We start from the raw sequence: 15,096 nt of genomic DNA, 5'->3' as shown, positions 1-15,096 counted from the left end.
CAGGCTAAAGATATTTCCAAATGGCAATTCCAAAAATGACAGCACTTTTATACCAAGGCAGTCCAGAATGCATTTCCCTACACAATGTTAAGTGTAAAATTAAAAAAGAAATCAAAGCAACAAATTCCAGTTTCGTGTTTTTAGCTGAATGTCATTTGGTCGACATGGGTCTTTGCCAAATGTCTTCTTCAATAGCTGTGTCGTTTGCTCCAGAATTATATTGGTTTCAGAGATGGTAGAACAACACCATTCTGTCCTTTTAAAGTGGTTTGACGTTTCCTATCTAGTTTCCAAAGTTAGCTTTTGAGCTCTCTGGCAACCCAGCAGGAAAGTTACATGAGGACTTAACTCTCTTCAGCACTGGTCCATGAAAGGGATTGTGTTTCAGAAAGTGCTTTGTCCCAGAAATACAAAGTATTTCCTAACACACCCCAATATCTTCACTGTGAAATTAAGGAGTAGGAAAACATATTCATTCATTGGATACCATTCATACCCCCCCTCTCCCTCCGCCCTACTCTCCACCCTCTGCTTTTTTTCTTTTTGCCCAAGACTAACAAGGCATAGTGTCTGTAGTGCTTATAGTTTCAAAACCACAATGGAACAGGGAAAGTCTTTAGTCACAGTTTCCTAGCCTACCACAAGATGGGGCTCACTTGTAAATACACTATTTTTATAGTCCATCAGAACAGGAGCTTACCTAAATTTAACTCTTGCTCCTGCTATTCTGAAGGAAGGAGATGAGTCTGTAGCAATGAGCATCTTACAAACCTTAGTGTCTCAGATAGTTTAGTCTACAGCCATGCCCTCTGAATGAATCTGATCCTATCTGAAATACTTCTGAGCTGTTTTTAAATTACCTAAATTGGTCTATTTTAGCGGCTCTATGTGTGTGTGTGTGCGTGCGCGAGTGTGCATGCACGTGTGTGCGTGCTTGCTTGCCTTGCCAAGAAAGATTTTGCATTTATTATATAAACACCTGGAATTACTGTAGTGATTATGGTATTATAAAGGGATTTCTGTAGTATTTAATAATAAGAAGAAAACTTTTTTTTTTTTTTTTTTGCTTTTTATCTTCATGTTCATTTGTTTTTCCTCAGGGCTTTGTGCTTGGTAGGTAGGCACTCTACTACTTGAGCCAAACCTCCAATCCTATATCTATCCCTGTGGTTTTGATGAAAAACTCAGTGATGATTTTTATATCTATAATTTCTACCCAGCTCTCTCTTCTGCCTTGAACAGTCATATATCCAAATGTCTGCTAGACATTTTTGTCTGGGCCTCTGTCAAATTCAATTACAAGAACTAGACCTTATCTCTTCCCTAGACCATTTCCTCTTGCTGTGTTCTTTGTATCAGTTGATTGTCTCCGAAATTGAAAGATGGGGTCAATGTTGAAGCTCACCCTTCTCTCACTTCCCATACTAAACAGTTACTGTATGTAGCCAATTTAATTCCTGTATTTGTCTAATCTGTCCCCTCTAATACATCTGTTTCGATCATCATTTTCTTGACTCACAAAATAAGATGGTGGTATATAATTCTTGTAAGCCTCATGATACCAACTTCTCTGATAAAGAAATTAGAAACACAGATCAGGACCTGGGCAAGCTTACATAGTAAGAAGGTTGGGATTTAGACATGTGGCTTGGCTTTTTCTGCTAGTCCATGTCTTTTCTGGGTTACTTGCACAGACTGCTGTTTTTCTTGACAAAAATCTTGGCTCCTGAAGCCCAACCCTCACATAGTCAAGTGATCTTTCTAAGGTGCTGTATGGCTTCTTACAAGCTAGCAAGGTTTTTGGTGATCTTCAGCTGCCTGTAGCTTAAGTACCACACTCTAAGTAATCTCCTAGGTTGTCATTTTAACTCCATGGCTAAATGTTTGGTGAAGAAAAGAATATATTTTGTACTCTCTTTTCAGTATCTAGTCTAGTGTTTGGCTTGGCAAAAACATTCAATACATTCTTTTGCATGAAGGGATGAATAATAAATGCATATTGATTTTATTATTTTTCTTAACAAGACTGGGAGCCAGTTTTTATGTTTTCTGCATAAAGCTATTATCTCCAAATCTTTAGGCAATAATCCAATTGGGGACACTCTCCACCCAAAAAAGAGAAAATGAATGAAACCCATGATACAGACTTTTGTCTTAATAATAAATTACTTTATACACACACACACAGAGTCATGGAATTAGTGTTTACTAGAAAGAAAAATGCTTTTATTGTTCCCAGAAAAACATTTTCTATTTTTGTTTCTTTCAATATAAATAAAATGAAAATATCCCATGGAGAAAATGTAAAAGACCCTTGTTCATGCAATTTAAATTTCTCATAAAACTAGTGATAGAAGAGGAATTGTTTTTCTTGTTTATATACATAGCCATTCAAGCACGAAATGGCCGGTAACTTCGTTCAGATTGTCAATTTACCCAACAGTAGCATGTCTGTGTTGTAGCTCAGAAAATAAGGACTAAGGACTTGGAAAAAATATTGTTCTTTGTGAAAATAAAGTTGGACCCTAATATGTTGTAATCTATTATCAGCTTCTCTTGTTCCTGATGCTATATTCAAACAAATTTGAGTGACCAGCTAACTTTAGAAGTAATTATTGTAAAGGTGATGAACAGGGGGTTTACAGTTACATAAGTAGGGTAATGAATCCATTTCTTTTTAAATACTGTTACCTCCTCTCTCGTTTTCCCCCATTTACCACTCCCCATCCCTTCCGCCCCCAAGCTGTAACGTTCATTTCCCACATAGTGTCTAGGGAATATTTTTGTTGCATTAGTTCATCCTTTGTCCTGCTGTTTCTGTGATTCCCTTCCGTGGATCAGATAAGCTTATATACTAAGGTATAGAAAACAGAAAAAAAACATTAGAAAGACTGCATACAGGACATAAAAAGAACCTCTTGTTTTCAATCCTTGGAGTTCATTTTGATATGCTTTAGTATGTATGGTCCCATGTACTTAGCGACTGGGCTATTGTGATCCCCTGCTAAGAATATCATAGAAATATTCTAGTTATTATAAATGAGGGAAACAGTGAAACCTATATTTCTTTGGGCCTGGCTTGCTTCAGTTAATATAATTTTTTCAGGTCTTTCCATTTCCTTATGAATGGAGCAATGTCATTCTTTCTGATGGAGGCATAGAACTCCAATATGTATCTATAGCACATCATCTTGATCCACTCATCTACTGAAGGGCATCTGGGTTGGTTCCATATCTTAGCTGTAGTAAATGATACTGCAATGAACATAGTTGTGCTGGTAGCTTTAGTATGGCCTTGTTTGTGGTTATGTGAGTAAATCCCCATGAGTGGGATTACTAGGGCATAGTCTTTTTTTTTAAGGGGTAATAGTCTTTAGAGGGCCCTCCATACTGCTTTCCAGAGTGGCTGAACAAGTTTACAGTCCCACTAGCAGTGTGGCAGCATTCCCTTTTTGACCAGCTAACTTCAACAATACTCTGTTTACCTAATCTTGAAGTGGATGAAGAATATTAGAAATTACTTCACAGGTTGGCACTATTTGAGTCTTACAGTGACTCCTCTTTCATCTTTCTGGATTGTGCACAAATTACATTATGTCATTTTTTTATATAATGAAAGTAAGTATTGTTTTTTTCTATGAATGGAAAACTACCAACAAAAAGCAAATAACAAAAGCAGCAAAAAGTGTTCATTTTTGAAACAAGGAAGCAAAACTTGCCCAAATAATCAGGACTCAGGGACACTGAAATATATGACCTCATCAGCCCAGAGACAATTTTATTATGGCTCATTACATAACCTCCTGCAAACACAAGTCTTCTGAACACCAAGACAAATGAAGGTGCGATCAGATGAACTTGTGAAGATAAGTCAAGCATGTCTCTTGGATGGCTCTATAGTCATCTTGCGTTCCAAAATACTAATCTTAAAAAAAAAACAATTTTAAGTGATTAATTGTGATCATGTGGATGGGGCTCTTGGATTTACACTCCGAAGTAATTATTTGAATCCTAGTTGGAGGCTCTTTTAAACAAACCTGCAAATGGTGGTTACTGCCTTCTAACAATGGGCATTGGGTGTGGGAAGTCTGGAGGGGAATTTCCTACCCTCCAAATGCTTGTTGCACACACAGTGGGGTGCACACTCTGTTGTGCCATTTCCGAATAAATAAATATTAACGAATGCTGTTGGCCTAGGCTGCTCTCCTTGGTACTTTACTCCTCTGGCCAACTCTCCTAGTCATTGCTTCAGTATCATTCCAGTCTGGTCATTCCAGGGACCGCTTCTTCTTCACTGTGGGCTCTGCTTTGTTCTAGGATTGTATTTATAGCTTAGCATGTAGTATGTCTTCCATCTAACCTAAACATCCAACTTGACACTTCTCAGTACTTTTTCTCTCTCTCTTTTTTCTCCTTCCTCTGTCTGTCTGACTGTCTCTCACACACATACACACACTTTCTGAACCAAATCACAAGTGTTTTCATGAAATAAACTTATCCCATGGCCTGCCAATGGAAAAATTATTATTGACAACCAAATTTTTAATCTCATAAGGAGGAACATGTTCTTTCTAGTTGCCAAAAGCAAATGTAGGGCACCCAACATTTTTTCTCTGATAGAAAATGGAATGTGTGAGATGGGACCCAAAGAACACCTAGTGTTTGGTATGAATTAGGGTGGGATGGACTTTCCTTGACTACTCCATTCAGGGTGTCTCAGGACAGCAAATGAAGAGTTTCTAGGAGGGTTGGGGAGGGGCTGTTTGTTAATGGCAAGACACCATTGGCTTTCACATCACTTACTGGATCCTTTGGGATTTCCATTTTTAAAATTGTTCTTTCTGTTTTGTTTTTTAAAGATCAACATGCTTTGAACAAATGATGAAATGATGAAACAGGGCGATGATGTACTTCTTTGACTGGACTTACATTCATGGACAATATAATTTGTGGATAATGAATTAAATATTTGAATGATATAGGTAATGGTTGTGGGTAAGTTCACAGTGGTTTTTTTTTTGTGTGTGTGTGTGGGGGAGGATCTTAAAGAAGCCATGTACCTTAGTTTGAATGGTGTGCACCAAGGCAGTCTGCTCTACTGGTTGATTTTTTTTTTTTGGACTAACGTAGAAGACTGAATGACTTTTCTTTTTTTTTTTTTTTTTTTTTTTTTTTTTTTTTTTTTCTTTTTTTTTTTTTTTTTTTATTTTTAAATTGTATTTTATTTTGTTTGAGAACATATTGTACAGAGGGGCTACAATTACATGGGCAGAATAATGCATACATTTCTTACCAAGCATTGCAGCCTCCTCCTTTGTTTACCCTTCACTTCCCTTCCCTGCCTCCCCCCTCCCCCCACCCAATTTTACCCCCCTCCCCCCACCCAATTATACCCCCCCTCCCCCCCCCCCACACCGACATTGTAAAGCTGGTTTTGACATGACATTTTGTACTTCTCATTGTTGCAACAGGTCCACCTGAATCCTTAAACGACTTGTTTGTCCCCATCTCCTCCACATGATATACTGACATCAAATATAGTGAAAGCGGGGGTTACACTGTGGGGGAGGGACATACAAAGCAACAAAGAAATAATCTTATAAATGCATTAGAAACACATGCATGAAAGAAACGAAAACATTAAAATACATATTTAAGGGTTCATTTTCCTAACATCACATTATCTGGCCTTTTCCGCTTGACTCATACCTATACTCGATATTGCAAATAAGGGAGACCATGGGACCTATGCTTCTTTGGGCCTGGCTTACTTCACTTAATATAATTTTTTCCAAACCTTTCCATTTCCTAACAAATGGGGAAATGTCATTCTTTCTGATGGAGGCATAGAATTCCATTGTGTATATATACCACATTTTCTTGATCCATTCATCTACTGAGGGGCATCTGGGTTGGTTCCATATCTTAGCTATGGTAAATAATGCTGCAATAAACATAGTTGTGCTGGTAGCTTTAGTGTGGTTTTGTTTGTAAACATTTGGGTAAATGCCCAAAAGTGGGATTGCTGGATCATAGGGGAGATCTATGTGAAGTCTTTTGAGGAACCTCCATACTGCTTTCCAAAGTGGTTGAACAAGTTTACATTCCCACCAACAATGAAGTAAGGTTCCTTTCTGTCCACATCCCCTCCAGCATCTGTTGTTATTAGAGTTCTTGATTTTTGCTGTTCTAACTGGAGTGAGGTGATATCTCAATGTTGTTTTGATTTGCATTTCTTTTATGGCTAGGGATGTTGAACATTTCTTCATGTGTCTATTGGCCATCCTTCTTTCTTCTTCAGAGAAGCTTCTCTTTAAGTCTTTCGCCCACTTATTTATTGGGCAGTTGTTTCTTTGAGGATTTGTTGTTGGGTGGTTTAATTTTTTGAGTTCCAAGTATATTTTAGATATGAGACCTTTGTCCGTTGTATGGCTAGTAAAGATCTTCTCCCAATCGGTGGGCTTTCTATTGATCTTGCCAGCTATGTCATTTGCCCTGCAGAAGCTCTGCAATCTTATGCAATCCCATTTGTCCAACCTTTCTTTGATTTGTTGTGCTTGAATGACTTTTCTTGACTGATACAAAAAAAATTTCTTTATGTTACTTTCCAGGCCAAAAATTCAGAATAATTTCTTTTAATGCCTGCTAGAGAAAGCCCAGAGTAGCTTTTCCAGTCTTGTTTTTTTTTTTTTTTTTTTTTAAATCTTCTTCTTCTATTCCTTACTATACACACCCATCGATCCAGTTTGGACATAGTACTTAGTATTGCTAAGTACTGCTAACTTTTCCATTTGCCAGGTCTAGTTTATTTATTTCCAATTATTCAGATTTTACCATTCTTCAAAGGCTAATTCAGCCATATTTCTTTGAGAAGGAAATGGGTAGAATTTATCCTTGTTTTGGTCTAAAATATCGTAATACTGATTTTGCATATGAAATCAAATCAAATTTTGATGCTATTTTCTGTGGCCATTTAACTGTTTATTATCTTATTATTCTTCAGACATAAGGACTATGTCCTGACTTTCTGATATTTCCAGTGGTTGGTTTAATACTAAATATTCAGTGACTCAAATATGTTTTGAGGTAGACAGATAGGGAAAGAATTAAGTTCGCCGAGATGAGTTTGTGGAACTGCATTAACTGTTATTACTATATCAGTGCTGCATAGCTATGAGATGTATGTTCTAAGACCCAGTGGATGCTCAAATAGTATTGAGCCCTAAGTATTACGTTTATTAAAAAGTCATATACATACATAACCATGGCAAAATTTAGTGTCATAAATTAGGCACAGCCAGAGATTAGCAATGGTCAACAAAATACAGAATAATCAAGCTCTGCCATAACCATGGTGATTAATTTGATAACTGCCAGAATTGTCAAGTGGTTTATTTGTTTCTGTGATTCTTTTTTCTTTAATTTTTATTTTATTGTTAAGATGTTGTGCGGAGGGGTTACAGTTGCATGAGTAAGGCGATGAGTACATTACTTGTCGCTCATTGTTACCCCTTCCCTTCCTTGTTGTTGTCCTGCTATCCCTTCCCTCCCCCACTTTCCACACTCCTATCCCCCCTCCCCACCTCACCGCCCGAAGTTGTAAAGTACATTTCCAATAGGTAGGTATCTTCGAAGTTCATTTCCAATAGGTAGGTATCTTCGAAGATACCGGTAGGTATCTTCGTTGCAGTGGGTCACCCTGTGTCCTTATTTCAGCATTTTGTTATTCCCCTTCCTCTCCCCAGATTAGACATATGTATATACAAGATTCAGGATATCAAAGTGGAGTACAGTGACAACAGGGGATGTGTCATAGGGCAAAGAACATATAAAGGAAACAACAACAACAAATAATAAAATCACATGGTACATTTAAAACAGTAACAATAAAGACAGACCTCTTGTGTCCATATCTTGGGGTTCATTTCACTTAGCATCAACTTATATGGTCATTTGTATGTGGTTTTTGAGCTTTTCAGCTCATCTGATAAGATTACCCTATATGGATGCTAATTATTTGCCAAGTGATTAAGGATGTATCTTTATAGTCACATGGTCTGGAGCAAGGAACAAAGGGATATTTGGGTTCAGGTGCAGAATAGGGGGACGGAGCTGAATGGCATTAGTTTTTGTCACAGTAACTCAGATGGATGTACAATTTAAATCTTACAAATGGTTTATTTCTAGAATTTTCCACTACTTTTTTTCTAGGCCCTAGTGATGGGTTTCCAAAAACCAGAAAGTAAGATCACAGATAAGGTGGGGCTGTGGGGAGGACGGGGCGGGGGGGTGCTGCTGTATGGAGAAAAAAACAGTCAAATGGCATTTTCTCCAATGATGAGGCAGATTCCTCCCCCTCCCCCTGCCCCCATCCCCCAGTGATTGTCTGTTTTAGAGACAGCCTACAATAGAACTATGAAATGGAATTTTGTTCAGTACCAATAGTCACCTGTGATTAACTATGTGACACTGGACTGTGGACAGGACCTTCCATCTTCAGATGCCTTTGTTTCTCTTCAACAACATACAGTGAAGCGCCTCTTCCTCCTGCTTGACAGAGCAGCTCTAAGGATCCTGAACCCAATGCCTTTGCTTTGCTTTTTCTTTCCAAACACAGAGTAGTTACAAGATTTCAGAGTCAGGTTTTTGTTTTGTTTTGTTTGTTGTTGGTGGTGGTTATGGGCCTGAACTCTGGGCCTAGGTGCTGTTCCTCAGCTTGTTCAGCTCAAGGCTAGCGCTCTACCACTCTAGCCACAGCACCACTTCCGCCTTTTTTGCTTGTGTGCTGAGGAATTGAACCCAGGGCCTCATGCATGCAAAGCAAACACTCTACCACTGAGCCACCTTCCCAGCCCCCAGAGTCAGTTTTTAAAAGAAAAAAAATTACATATATACAAAAGACATTTTTAAGAGGAATATTTCATGAGATAATATTCTGCTAAACTATCTTCCCTTGGTAAAATGAATATATGCTGAAGAATACTTTATGCATCTTTCCAAATTGTTATGCATATGGAAGAATTAACTTAGACATCATAGAAATGTGTGGCTGGATTTACATAAATTACAGATAACTCTACTAGTCCCTCTTCTCATGGGATGGAGGTTTGTTTCTTGTTATGATTTCAAAGCTTAGTTTTCAAGCAAGGAATGATTGGAAACTGCATGCAAATTCTAATGATAGGATGATGTTCCTACACACATCCGCCACAAATGTAGAGAGGCCACGTTCTGTGCATCAAATGGCATTTGAGTGCGTATTTCTTTATTTTACATTTGTAAGATCTTGTTTATTTGCTCAGAGATAGCATTCATGAGGAAAGGCAACATTTATTATATATATATATATATATATATATATATATATTGCGGAGCAGTTTGGAAGGGCCAAGCAAGCAGAATGCCAGTCCTCAAACTCTGCAGTGCATGTCATGAGGTGTAGCTGTATGAGCTTGGAGGTTCCCAGAGGAGTACTGTACTTTATTTTTTTAATTTATTTTTTATTGTGAAAATATTGTACACAGGGGTTACAATTACATGGGCAAGATAATGATTACATTTCTTATCAAGCATTGTAGCCTCCTCCTTTGTTTCCCCTTCCCATCCCTTCCCATCCTCCCCACCCTGCCCCCCCCATCTTCCCCGCCCCCCCCACCAAAGTTGTAAAGTTCGTTTTCGACATAATGACTTGTACTTCTCATTGTTGCAATGGGTCCACCTGTATCCTTATTTAAGTGACTTGTTTTTCCCCTTCCCCTCCACAAATTATACCGACATCAAATACAGTGAAAGCAGGGGTTATACTGTGGGGAGGGACATACAAAGCAACAAAGAAATAATCTTATAATTGTGTTAGAAAAAAATGCATGAAAGAAAAAAATTTAAAATACATATCTTAGGGTTCATTTTCCTAACATCACCTTATCTGACCTTTTCTGCTTGACTCATACATATACTAGATATAAGGGAAACCATGGGACCTATGTTTCTTTGGGCTTGGCTTACTTCACTTAATATAATTTTTTCCAAGTCTTTCCATTTCCTAACAAATGGGGCAATGTCATTCTTTCTGATGGAGGCATAGAATTCCATTGTGTATATATACCACATTTTCTTGATCCATTCATCTACTGAGGGGCATCTGGGTTGGTTCCATATCTTAGCTATAGTAAATAATGCTGCAATAAACATAGTTGTGCTGGCAGTTTTAGTGTGGTCTTGTTTGTAAACATGGTACTGTTCTTTATACCTTTGGGAATGGAACACAGTGGTAACTTAGCATGTGTTGGCACTGGAGGGGCGATTTGTTCCAGGTCCCGTGCCATTTTTCACACTAGCTCTTGCTACAGAATCTCAGTCGCTCTGTATGTTTATGAAGTTGGATTTTGGAGGTTGATATGATTCAAAGAGGGGGAAAAAAAAGCCAGAAGCACAGGAGCAGGATATAGGAATGGCCATGTCCAATCTGACTCAGAGGTTTGAGAAGGACAGTACTTGCGTTCAACTTAGGTAATGGGCAAAAATAACCCAATGATGACAGTCATTTATGGATGAAATGCTTTTCTCTCTCTCTCTCTCTCTCTCTCTCTCTCTCTCTCTCTCTCTCTCTCTCTCTCTCTCTCTCTCTCTCTCTCTCTTTGTTTTTACACTTCAGTCTTACTTTCAAATATTATTCAGTTGTCAGGATTTCAGTTCTTGGCTTGGTGGTTTGAACCTTGAGTAATGTTAAAAATCCATGTGAAAAACCTGACAATCCACAAAGTCTGAGAATTTTCCTCCTAAAGTGAGAAACACAAGGATTTCAGAGGAGACGGAGCTGAAATTCATCTAACTCAATGTCTGCAAACCAGGTAGGGAGTCACTTTGGGAATCTGGATGAAAAGAACTAAAAATGATTTATTTTGGCAATGACTGCCTACACATACTACTTCTTTGGGAACAACTCCTAATTAAGTAAATTAAAGAAATGGAACATTTGACTTTAGTTCACTGTTTGAATATAGACACTTCTCCATTCTGGTACATTGGGAAGACAATGCTGTTTTGATTCATTATTAGTAAAAATCACCATGCTTTAAGTTTCATTACTTTTAACAGAGAAATGGTTTAGGGTTATGGTTTTCTTTTTTGGTTTTTGTCAGTCATGGGGCTTGAACTCAGGGCCTGGCTATTGTCCCTGAGCTCTTTTTTTTTTTTTTCTGTCAAAACTAACATTCTACCACTTTCAACCACAGCTCCACTTCCAGTTTTCTGGTGGTTAACTGGAGATAAGAGTCACATGGACTTTCCTGCCAAGGCTGGCTTTGAACTTTGATCCTTAGCTCTCAGCCTCCTGAGTAGTTAGGATTACACGTGTGAGCCACCAGCACCCAGTTAGGATTATGTTAATACTGAGATGATTTCTAGGCTTGAACTGTTCATTGCTGATGTCCAGTCATTTGAATATTGACCTTGAGATGTGTTCTAGAAATTATTGTAACATGAAGATCAATTTTCATTTCTTTCTTTCTTTTGAACATAAATTTGTTTCAATTATCTCCAGGGTACAACATCATTGAGTCATTATTAGTAATGATTTGTTAATGTTCCTTTATTTATATCTAGCCACAAGAGCACATTTCATTCTTAAAATTAGTATTTCGAGGAAACTTAGTATTTACATAAAATGGGGTTTAAAATAGATTACTCTAAAATAATGAGGGAATAACAGATCACATATTTACTACAAATTGAACCTATTTAGGATAAATGTCTATTATCATTAGCCATGTACTATCAGGACTATAACTGATAATTCATACTTGTTATTGTTAGCTTCAAGCCTAGCAAGCTACAGACAGAAGAGCATAATTCTTTTCTATAATATAATAAACAGAAGAATTGGGTTATGAAAACACAGGGAGATGGTAAGCATGTCACAAAATACTGAGTCGAAATATTTTTTTTTTTATGATTCTGCTTAATTCCAAGGACCTTGTTTCCATGGCAGTTTCAAATAAGCAGACAATCTTAGGTAGTTTAAGAAGGGATTTGCCAAGAAATTGAGTTCTCAGGAAGGATATGATGAGCAGGAAAAAGAGGAGCTAACCTTTATGATGTGCAAGAAGTTTTTTTAGGCACAAAGTACTTCCAGAAAGAAAACGAATAGCTCCACAAGTAGAAAAGTGAGAGGATAGTCAAGATGGCTGTCTGCTTTTCCATTTAGAGACGCAAGTGCTAGAAAAGTTATGGAACTTGCCTTAGGCCCCACAGCTAGTTATAAGACAGAAAGTATGAAATAGCCATGCTACGTGAGATGCGCTACATAGTATGTTAGTGCTTTTTCATAACTCTGTATTCCAGAAAGAAACTCAGATGGATTATTAGTAAAGGTAGATTTATTTATCGTGCAGAAACCACTCACATTATGACTTGAATCCTGTAGATTTTTCTCCTTGTTTTTAGCTCAATTAAAGACAAATTACAGGAGGCAAGCAGGAAATATGTTTCAACAGAAAAGCCTGGGATTAGCAATCAGGATTGGAGCTCTGACTCTCATATTTATGGGCTTTGTGACACTGAAGAAGATATTTACAACTTCTGTGTCAGAATTTCCCTATCTGGGGGAAAAACAAAGGAGGAGGTAACAATGCATGATAGAAAATGTACTTATTATCTTACTCATGTAACTGTAACCCCTCTGTACAGTATTTTTACAATAGAAAAACATATAAAAATTTTCCCTATCTACATAACTGAGAAAGATGCCCTTCCTGGGGCATTGTAATTTATTTATTTATTTTTGCCAGTCGTGGGGCCTGAACTCTGGGCCTGGGCGCTGTCCCTCAGCTCTGCAGCTCAAGGCTAGTGCTCTACCACTTGAGCCACAGCACTACTTCTGGCTTTTTTTCTGCTTATGTGGTGCTGAGGAATCGAATCCAGGGCCTCATGCATGCAAGGCAAGCACTCTACCACTGAGCTACCTTCCCAGCCCCCTGTATTTTTGTTTGTTTGTTTTTTTGTCGGTCATGGGGCTTGAACTCTGGGCCTGGGCGCTTTCCCTCAGCTCTTCATCTCAAGGCGAGCGCTCTACCGCTTGAACCACAGTGCCACTTCCAGATTTTTAGTGGTTTATTGGAGATAAGAGTCTCATGGACTTTCCTGCCTGGGCTGGCTTTGAACCGTGATCCTCAGATCTCAGCCTCCTGAGTAGCTAGGATTACAGGCGTGAGCCATCAGCGCCCGGCTCCCTGTATTTTTTTTTTTTTAATGAAGTAATAAAAAAGAATTTGTGTCAGGTGCTGGTGGTTTATTCCTATAATCTAGCTACTCAGGAGACTGATATCTGAAGCCAGCCCAGGCAGGAAAGTGTGTGAGACTCTTACGTCCAATAAACCACCCATAAAAGCTGGAAGCAGCACTGTGGCTCAAGTGGTAGAGGGCTTGCTTGAGCAAAAGACGCTCAGGGATAGTGCCTAGGCTCAGAGTTCAAGCCCAAGGACAAGAAAAAAAAAAAAAGAATCTGGCACATACATAGTAGGTTTGTAACAAATGCTAATTTCATTTTCCTTTAGTAAACTTAGAAGATCAAAGGTTTGGAAGAGGATACAGGTGGAAATAAGAATGCAAAAGTAATAGAGGCTAGCACGGGCCATAATGAAGCCCTTATTTATAAAATACTGCAGCTATTAGCCATCTAAGGTCAATTCTGTGGCTTACAAAAATACACATAGGAAGGGTACAATAATATTTCAGTGTAGTTGCATTCAGTATTAAAACAATAATCCAGCCTATAGAAGTGTACTAAAGATGGCTTGTTTGCTGATCTGTATGAGTAGGTTGAGAATTGTAGAGGGCTGATCTTAGTACTTGATGCCTTTGGTTTGTAGGGCCTCTTCTTCAGAGAAAGATAATGTCTGCCGTGTGGACTTCACTATGAAGCCACTTCACCAGAGAGCTGGGCTCTGTTAGCAACAACAAAATACACTGATTATTTGTCACTTTTTAGAGCTCATGTATTTGGTGGCATCAAAACAAGGGAGGTCTCTTTTAGTCCAAGTGTATTTCTGATACAAAGTCTACTAAGTATACGTTGACTTGGATGCTTTTTTCTTCTTTATATTTTCTCCTCCCAACTACCTTTTCTTCTCTTTTTTTTCTCCAAGCAAGTATTCTCCTTTAAGATGGTTTGACAAGGCACTATCACCAGCAGATGAGGAATTACATTGCTTTCCATGTGATCCCGTGTATTTTACACAGAGAAGATGGTTTTTCTTTTGGTATTATCCTTAGTGTTTCATATGACTAAAAAAAAAGTCAGCAAGAATTGACTATAGCTTTTCTACTTCATCGCTCTTGGCTGTTCACTGAGAAAGCCCATGTGACCACTTTTAAGAGAGGAATGTGGCTCAAACCTCATCTTCATTTGAGTAACAGGGGTATAATGTCAAACCTATGGGGGGGGGGAGAGAGAGAGAGAGAGAGAGAGAGAGAGAGAGAGAGAGAGAGAGAGAGAGAGAGAGAGAGAGAGAGAGAGAGAGAGAGAGAGAGAATGTGTATATGATTTTTTTAAGATTAGGGATTGAGGAAAAGTTTGCCCTAGTTAAGAATTCACCAGAATTGGGCTCCAGTGAAGAACTTACCTGGTGAGCTGACAAATTTTTATAAATCTGTGGCAAGACTGGCAGAAAGAAGATTTCCTTAGTCTTTTGGTTTTAGGACAGGAACTCTGCTGGGGGGAGGGGAGGGGGAAGGCAGGCCTAGGCAGATGTTCCAGGTTTTCTTGCGGGAGACTGAGATGGATGAAAAGAAATTAGGAAGGAGTTTGGAGCTCTGAAGGCGAAGAATTTGGGGAATGAGGACTGATTGTCGTTTTTATCTGAATTTGACAGAGGTGATTTTTCTTTAGTTTGGTGGAAAAGGTGAAAATCAGATTGAACCAGGCAATGTGGTGAAGGGAAAAACATTTTGTGTGAAGGTAAGGACCAGTCACCATTGTGATGGAGGAAGGTCATGTGTTTTCTTAGGGTGCATTTTCCAGTCCTTGATCAATCTGAGTGGGTCCTCAGGTGCCCATAATCTCACCAATAAACCTACTAATATTTCTGAATTGTGCTT

This window comes from Dipodomys merriami, unplaced genomic scaffold (genome assembly GCF_024711535.1).
Source record: "Dipodomys merriami isolate MVZ:Mamm:240054 unplaced genomic scaffold, mDipMer1.0.p SCAF_91, whole genome shotgun sequence".
Lineage (NCBI taxonomy): Eukaryota > Metazoa > Chordata > Mammalia > Rodentia > Heteromyidae > Dipodomys > Dipodomys merriami.
This window is presented reverse-complemented; position numbering follows the sequence as displayed.